This window comes from Papaver somniferum, chromosome 1 (genome assembly GCF_003573695.1).
Source record: "Papaver somniferum cultivar HN1 chromosome 1, ASM357369v1, whole genome shotgun sequence".
Classification (NCBI taxonomy): Eukaryota; Viridiplantae; Streptophyta; class Magnoliopsida; order Ranunculales; family Papaveraceae; genus Papaver; species Papaver somniferum.
In genome coordinates, this window is record NC_039358.1 from 184,837,705 (window position 1) to 184,847,257 (window position 9,553).

Below are 9,553 nucleotides of genomic sequence, written 5' to 3' on the forward strand. Positions count from 1 at the left end.
CTCTTTTGCCATCTCCGTATGTGGATCTTTTGGCTCGAGAGATGGTTCTGCCCCCGACTTCGTTTTGTCGCTTAGGTATCTCCGGAATCGGTTTCAGAGAGTTGGTTCGCTGCGGAGCTATTGTTGCCTTTGTTTGCGCCCTGGGGTTGTCCTTTTGGATTTCTTTGAGTCTGATGTAGCGATCTTGGACAACCCTAAGGTCTCATTCGGAATCAAGAGCTCGGATGTGAAGCTCCACGAAGATATCTGAGGTTCTATCAAGTCCATACTTGTAACAATTAATGTTAATTTCTGGATTGGCTTTCCCAATTGCCTGGCATGTCTTCTGCCACCTGTCCGTGTATTGCATCATGATGAGGTGTCAAACTCACAAAAAATATATTTCTTACTCTTCTTTAAACTAACTAGTAGTATACGGATAAGTAGGTTCGTTCCTAAGGAAGAGTTGAGCTAAAGTTGTCAATTTAATTTCTGAAAATATGAATAATGCAAAAACTAGAAAACAAATATGAATGTGAACAATGAGGATGAGAATTATTAGGGGTCTTTCTCCACTAGTGAACATGAATCTTCTTCAAAATACGTTTACTAACAATCCTAGACAAGTTATAAGTTCAACAAGTTCATTAAACTCCAAAGTCACTTCGTAGAATAAGTTCTCTACTTGTGTCTAGTCAATCAAGCCACTTTGAATAAGCTCTCTAGTGTAACTTAACTAACTGGTATGTTTTATGAGTTGGATTGATCCTAACCGCATGCTCGTAAGTTCGGCATGTTAACTTAGGGTTGTCAAATACACATCAAAATCCACAACATCCCATTGCAAAGTTGATGTTTCGCTACTTGTGATAATATTACCATAACAATTACGGATTACGGTTCTAAAATCTAGCTTTAGTATTGCAAACAAGTTATTTGATTGGCCACTCAAACACCTTGCAAACAATTCATGGTCATAATCACGGTATAAGGCAAGCAATAAAACCGATATTGAAAAGAAAGATTAACTTGATAATTATCAAAGACAAGTCACATAGATTCTGAGATATCCCTAACCGAACAAGAGATTAGCTAGACATGGAGTTCATAATAATCATATTCAAATAAATAAAAGGCTTTTAAACCAAAGATTTTCGAATTCAAACCACAACCGCAACCAAGGTGTTGGTGGCCTCCTTCTATGATGTGCTAGATATCCTCGCTGTTGGTACCAACAAGTAGAGATCAGGTCCAGGTTTTGCACTTCTCTTCTCTGGATTATACGGACTGGATTGTGGCGCTGGTGATATGAACTGGTGGTATGGACAGTGAGTTCTTCTTGCTGCAGGTACGGTGGAGGTGATTGTATGGATTGAATGGAGTGTGATAGCTGAATCCAGCTGATGCAGGTGAACTGAATAGAAACTGCGACAAAGACGAAACTCACTGGTGGTGTTTTGATGATGACTTGCGACTGGTGATGGATGCATGCAGGTGGATATGGAATGATGATGATGTGCTGGTGGTATTGGAGTGCAGCTGGTGGTAATACAACTGATGATGGTGATGTATATGCAGGTGCAGTGGTGATATATGCAGGTGGTATGCAAGTAGGTGGTGGTGATGGTTGGAGAGGAGTAGAGCTCCTCTCTGTTGAAGGTGTTGTGCAGTCGCAGAGGGGGTATTAGATATGAGATTATTCCTGTAACTTTCTTCTCCTCCTTTTTATAACTTCTGATCCCTTGTTGGCTGTTTTTACGGTCAGAAACTTGCCGAATACTTCTCAAACTCGTACACTTCTTTCCCTGACTTGTCACATGGAAATTCCAAGTACAACCTAACTTTCATTGGCCATCTGACTTGTAAATCAATTCCTAGTCGCTGAGAAAACCTTGCAAACAGCCACATCCAATCTGAACTCACAGCAAAGACTCAAGTTTGTAGCTGAATTTCAGCTCAAGATACAAAATAATACTCAAACTGCACACATTGTCACTGGTAGCAGTTCAGTTCTTGGATGTTTTCTCGACACAAAACAGACCCGTATTCTCTTCAGTTCATGACCCCAATTCCATGTAATTCTTAACATCAAGATACATGTTCTAACCCTTGGAACATAACCAGCGAACCCATGTCTCGAAATACGGCAGGACTCTTAGTATAGGCGCTGGTTGGGTGACAAGCTTGGCAGCAGACTGGTTCAGGCCTTCTATCGAACACATTATGTGCCTGAAACTTGTAAAGAAAAGACACTAATTTTGTTGTTGTACTGAGTTCTCTTTAACCTGTAATTTCGAATTATAAACAAAACTAGTGACAAAACCCCTAGGTGACCAACTTAAAGGAACAAAAAAACCACCCATATTAATTTTAACAAATTAAATCAGTTTCATTAAATAGTGACACAAAAACCCCAGCTCAAATAATAATTAGCAAATTTAGTTTTTTTTTACTTTGAAAAAACCCAAATGTACCCTTCTTCATCTTCGTCTTCTCTCCATTCTTTTTTCTTATTTCTTTCTCTCCTTCTCCCCACCACAATCACCACCAGCAGCGATACCAGATCTCACCAACAGAAACTTTATGCTTCCACGACCACACTAGTACCTTCGTATCTCACCACCACCACCACCTTTGTCCGCCTCCATCAATTCCATCACCAACTTCGTTCCCTTAACCCTTAATTTTTGAAATTAGGGTTCCGATTTTAACTTCAGTTGAAGAACAGAGATGGGTTAGTGACGAATTGATGATTGAGATCGATTTTTCAAGGAAGGGATGATGGAGGGGTGATGTTTCTAACAAGGTCTAGGAATTGGATCTAGGAATTGATTCCATGGTGGAAATGAACTACCGATGACGATCTGCTCGTGTTGGGAGAAACGGCGGATTTAGAATGGTAATTTGAAGTTTTGAAGTATTAAAAAATCTTATCATTTCACTAATTTTTCAATTGAATTGGATACCATATTTCGTTTTGTTTGACATTTCGTTGGTTTTTATTCTTGAGAATTTGATTTTGATTGTTACTGTAAGGATTTATTGACTTGGTAAAAATCTTATCTCCTTCCACTTTTGATTGTTACTGTAAGGATTTATTGACTTGGTAAATTTAATTCCATTTACATGTTTGATGATGAATTAGATTTATTCTTGAAAATGTTATACCAAATAGTAGTGAGATTAACTTGTCGGGTGCAAGATTTCGTCCCTTGTTTGCTCTGTGTTGGTGGAAATGGGATATGAATATCACAGTTAGTCTTATGTTGCTTGTTGGTGGATTGATTTTTCTAATAGTAGATGAATTTTGAACTGAAGTTTGTCTAAGTACTTTAGTCTAAAATGTTGAGATCAATGAAGTGTGCATTACTGTCTCTTAGTGAGGTCCATTTTATGGGCTAACTTTTTAATTGAAGTCCATGCCAGTTAAAGAACTGGTTAAGGAAAGTGTACAAGTTGTTTGGTTGTGCAATTATTGAAAACTTAAGTTGCGTTTCCACAGTTAACTTAGCAGTTGACATTATGTGGTTTGTTAATGTTGAGCTGCCATGCATACATTTCAAAGTCATATTTTGCAGTTCAATCTGATAGTTATCATCTGTGGTTAGAGTGGTTAGACTAGGTTCCCCTGTTGAAATTGAAAACTTGTATAAGTACCACAGTGTGGCCCTCTTTTGACTCCTGCACCGACACTTGTGTGCAGCGTAAGTGAAGGAGGCATCTCCCTAAAACATGCTCTTTTTAATTTCTGAGTACCTACTTGAGATGATTTGAGCATATGGAAAGAGAAAAGTAACTATTCTATTCTTGTTGGCCAATATTCTTATATCTTATTACTGATATGTTGGAACTGCTTGTGTTTGATTCAGGGTATCAGGTACTCAGTCAGACCCATCAAATTGATGCTAGAAAGGAGAGAAAGATGGAGACATTAAGGACTGCTCTTGGGATGAATAAAGTTGATGAAACTTCTTTACTACAGGAAGAAGAGAAACAGGAAACTGTTCTGGAAACAGTGGAATCTGATTCTGAAATTAGGTGAAGGAGAGGGTCCAAAAGAAGGTTTAATAGAGAAAAATGATGGCTATAATTGAAATGGGAAGCAATTGCAGGTGGTGAATTGGATTGTGGAGCTGAGTAGAGTCAGCTAGGAGATGTTGATGCCGCTGCTTTCAGATTGGCAGTGTGCAAGTGTAGCTGCTGGTATTGTTGATATGGTTATTGCAGTGATGGGTTTGATATGGTTATTGCAGTGACAGGGTCTTGTGACGAGTTTCATTTGATGCTGCTAGTAAGCTCCGGTTGCAGCTGAAGTTAATATTATAGAGAAGGTGGTACTGGTGTTGGCTTTGAGTTGGTTCTCTATGAAGAATGGTTTGAGCTGATGCTTGAGAATGGTTTTTAAGTACAGTTGCAGGTTGAGAGTGTAGAGAAGAACTGAGATGCCTATGTTGGTGGTGATTATGAACTGCAGCTGGTGATAATCAGAGTCCATGGAGGAACTGATGTTGCTCTGGTTGAATTAATATGGATATTTCAGGTCCAGTTGAAGATCAAACTGAGCCTGAGATGGAGCATTTGTGGTGTTCAGGTATGAGCTTGAACTGAAATGGAAGGCAGTAATGCAGTGGGTATGGGATTTGAAGTGAATTTGTAGTTGCAGGTGCAATTAAGTGTTGCAATACAATGAGGAATTGCCTGTAAACATAGATGGAAATATATACCAGGTGAATCTGAGTAATGGGTCTTGAGACATAACTGGTGGTATTGTTGTTGAAGCGCAGAAACCAATTATGGTTTCATCTTATTTATGATGAAACCAAAATCGGTTTCATTGTATTTATGATGAAACCAAAATCGGTTTCATCGTATTTCAACAATGTATTTCTATCCATGAAGATATATAATACCTCTTAAAAAAATTCTTGCAGGTGATTTCTCACGAAACCAAGATGAAACCAAAATCGGTTTCATCTAATTTTTGGGTGGTGGTGGTGGTGGTGGGCGGTTGTGGTGTTGGTGGCGTTGCGGCGGGTGTTGGCGGTGGTGCTGACTGGTAGTGGTGGTGATGCAATTTCTCAGTATCGGTGGTGGTGGTCGGAGGTGGTGGCGGCGGTGGTGGTCGGCGTTGGTGGTTTGCGGCGGTGGTGGTTGGCGGTGAAGGTGGTGGTGGTCGGCGGTTGTCGGCGGTGATGGTGGCGGTGGTATTTGGCGGCAGTGGTGGTGACGCTGGTGGTTGGCGGCAGCGGCAGCGGCGACGGTGGTGGGTGTCGGTGGTGGTGGTTGGCGGCGGCAGTGATGGCGATGGTGGTGGCGGTGGCGGTGGTGGTCGGCGGTGGCGTTGTTGCTGGTGGTTTGTTGTTGTTGGTGGTGATAGTATAATAAAATTTAAAAGTAGGGTTGATTTTTGTTTTTGTTGGGGTGATTTAAATACTAGAAGGGTAGTTTAGACAATTTATGATATTTGGGGTTTTTGTATCACTTTTGTTTGGGTGGATTTTTTGGTATGGGTTATAACCCCTTTGGGTTATAATCCGCGGACCGTATAAACAAACCCATTCATTCACTCTTGTCACTGAACTCAAAGACTTCCTTTAATCTTCTCCTTGCACCACTGACTACAACGACAGAGAGCTTGTCTTCTCTTCACTGGCTTCTCTTGGCCGCAAAACGAACTCAAAACCAAACCTAACTATCCAAAATAGAATACCCAATCTTCATTTACTTCTCAACTTCGAATTCCTTAACTTTAATCTCCATTACTTCTGTCCATCTTTCTCGCTGGTATTTAAGTTCTAAAAATCCACTAAAACTGCACTTTGAACGAAATCAGTGAACAACTTTGTTGCCATAGGGAAATTCAGCTCGAACCCAAGTTTTCTAAGCTAAACAGACTCTCAATCATTCCTCGAATCGGTTCTATTCATCACCATCTCAGTGGCAGCAACAGGATTATCACGTCCTGTTTTATCGGCATCAAAACTCTGAGCTATGGTTCACCGAAGGCAGGAAGCTAGGAGCAGCAGCATCAGGTCTCAGCACAAAAGAGAAAGGAGAAGCCTGGTCGAGAGAGAAAAATATATGGGGATGGACCCGACCTAATTTGTTCTGTAGTTGGGAGTAAAAGGGAGGCAGGTGGCCCTTATCAAACTGTAGTCTGTATTTATCAGTCTATCAGCTGAAATCATCGTGCTGCCCTGAGCACAGTTCCAGTAATTCTCTGTTTTCGACACATTAGAGTGTTGTGTCTTTATAAGATTTGAATCCGTCAATTCCAAATTCGCCAAGCAATAACTTAAGCTCCGATTTACCTTCTTTCAGGTCACATGACTCCAAGATATCTACAAAATGGAAAACAAGCATAATACCCGAAAATACAAGAGAAAATAGTAAAGAAAAGCATAAGATAGTGATACTCAAATGATATATTTTAGGCACTTATCACATCAATGTTTCCCGGGGTCCGATAGATAAAGCAAATAGCCTATCTAACCCTGCCTTTGTTGACTTATTGTACATGTATGCCTCCAAGAACACCGTAGAAAATTGCTCAAAAGAGTCAATTAAGTTTGCTGGTAAGTTGTCATACCATGCCAATGCTGATCCTGTCAAGCTTGCAGGAAAATACCTACAAAGTACTACCTCATCTCTTTCCCAATCGTCAAGGACGCGAGTGTAGTATCGTAGGTGGGATGCGGGATCATAGGTACCATTGTATGCCTGAAATGTAGGTACCAGGAACTTTTTAGGGATAGACTCCCTCAAAATACGAAGAGACAACGGAGATGTTGTCGCTTCCTGGAGCACCTCTTCTAGCCTTGCTCCTGCGTGACCGATTTTCAATCCTTGTATCTCATTCCGCATTTTCTCCATTTGTTCCATGACCATTTTCACATTGTGAGAATCTCTAGAAAATGTGTTATCGTAATAAGATTGAGATGGCTTGTAAGTTGGATCCATTTCGTTTGGATCATGTTGCGTTCTCCTGGCTCCCCCTGGTGGGTTAGCCTTTAGTGGGTTTGGATCTACCCTTCGTCTTCCTGAGATAGCTCCGTTCTCACGCCTCTTTAATGGAGGGTGAGTTTGGGAACCTTCGATCTGCACATCCAGCATATCTTTTAGGATCTGGTTCTCCTGGGCCATCACGTGCATTGCATCCTCATGCTCCTTGTTACGGAGTAGCAAAGATGCTACTTGTGCTACCATTTGATCTTCATTGTGGATTCCACAACCCTGAGGAGTGTTGTCGGCCGGATCCTCAGAGTCACCCGCTCCTTCTTCTATGGCCGGAACGTCGGGATCTAGCTGGATTGGAGTTAGGTTTCCCAAATCCCGCCACGTAGGAGCTAAGGTTCTGGGTAACCCTGCGTTGGACGCAGGTGGCTTTGTTACATTAGGATGCTCCGGTAACGGCATGTCGTAAAGTGGTTGAGCTCCCGATGTTTGCCCCATCCCTTCAGCAGGAATAGCTGGCTTGTTAGCAACTGTTCTTCTTGCTATTTCGCTTTTCCCGTCTTCTGCTTATGTTCGTTGATTCGCTTGAGATGGCTTTTGAGATCTTCCTCTCGTAACTTCTGGTCGTGAGCTTGTTGGCACGTCACTTGGTTTCTGCATGGTTTAGGTCTTTGACTATCTTGTTGACACAGAAAAGTGGAAAAATCTGCTACTTGGATGCCTTCGTTAAAAACAGCAATTAGTGCTCTGACACAGATGACGGCTAAGCAGCTTTTTCAGAAAAAAGACTGAAATGACGCCTTGAAAGACAGGTATTAAATTTCATATAACACCCTTGGAAAGAACAACCTTAAATGTTGAAAATCAATTAAAAAAGGGTGTCAGATCTCCCAAAAAAAAGTTATTAAATGCTTTAGAAGATCTTTTTCCTTAAATTCTCACTGAGATTCCTCTGTAGTCAGAGGTACTCAGATCTAAAGGATACCTTGTCGAAAAAGGTTGTTTTAGTATAAAACAAAAGTTTTAACGTTTTGTGAGTGCGCTTTTGTGAAAAACTTTGTAGATCTGTGGTGCAGTAAGTCTTTAGAGGCTATGAACTCAAAGAACATACGTAAATAACGGATGAAAAAATCACTAGAAAGTGAGATTCATCGTTGTAGAGCACAGATCTCTTCGTTACAGAAGATGTGTAAGTTAAAAATAAAGGAATATGAAAACTCAAGCTGGTGAGCAAAACCTTCTAGCGCCAAACTGTGACTACTAATTTTCCCATAGTCTATGTAATGTATAGAGCTCAGAGAATTGGATACTAAGTAGTATTGATGTCTCTATTGAACTGATAATGCTAAGTAGTAAAAGATACTCAAGATCACAATAATAACGAAGAACACAAATATAATGTAAAAGATACTAAGTTATCATGAGACATAAGAGATTACGTGGTTCGACTTTCGTCTACGTCCACGGGGTAATGAGTGATTGTTTTGTATTAAGTTATGGTGGTTACAAAGATATTAAATGCTTCCCAAAGTAATAGAGAAAACTCAAGTTGAAGTGAATACTTAAGTTTTAAACATTAAAGAGCTTAAGACTAGATCTTCTCTCCTAGATGTTGAATGCCCTTAGTTTGTTGGTGAAGCTTGGTATTTATAGCCCCTTCTGCTCCAGGTATATCTTTGCTATCTTTGGATCCATCGTTCCCTGATATACCCTTCCGTACAAACGATACCTTCGTTCACCGAGTTCTTTCTCCAGCCGAATTCTGCCACCTCAGCTGGCCTATGTTCCTCCGGGAACTTCCCATCCTTAGTACAGATTGTACCTTCGTTCACCGCTATCCTTTTCCATACATGTTCTACCACATCATCTCTCTCCACGTGCTTTGGTTATGCGTGTAGATAAGAGATTGTGGTAATTGAATATTTGTCCTTACTTTTGATGGTCTATACAAATATCCTTATCAAACAATAAATATGTCCCTCTTCATCACTAAGCCCATCAGGGGTTCAATAAGGTTTTTATTTCTTCCAAATTTTCCCTCTTATCTATTTTTTTTATCTAGGTATATCCCTACTTACTTCTTCTTTTTCTTCATTTAGCAGCGAACCCTCCATTGCTCCACCACCACCAGCAGCATCTCCATCGTCACCACCTCTGCAAATTCTCCAACCTTCGCCGCCGACAATCGAGATGTATCAGCAACATATAAAACCTTCTTCTTCTTCTATAATCGATTTTTAAAATCATACACAAAGAAAACGAGATATGATTTTTTAGGTTTTGAAATCAAGTTTTGAGCAACTTTTGCGAACGATTTGGTGGTTCGATTCGATTAAGAAATGGGGATCTGAGAGCTGCTGCGATAAAATTGATTTTAAAATGGTTATGGTGTGTGAATCAATAGGATATGTGGGAGATAATGAACTTGTTGTTGCTGAGAAGTAATGGGTGTGTTCGAATCTGAAGTTGTTGATACTTCTAATGGATTAATTGTGATTAAAATGAATAGATGAATGTGTAGGAATTACAGGGAATATAGAATTATGAAGAGAGAAGTAAGGATGATAATGGTAGTGGCGGTGTTGGTTCTGGTGACGACGGTGGTGGTGGTTCGAATTGG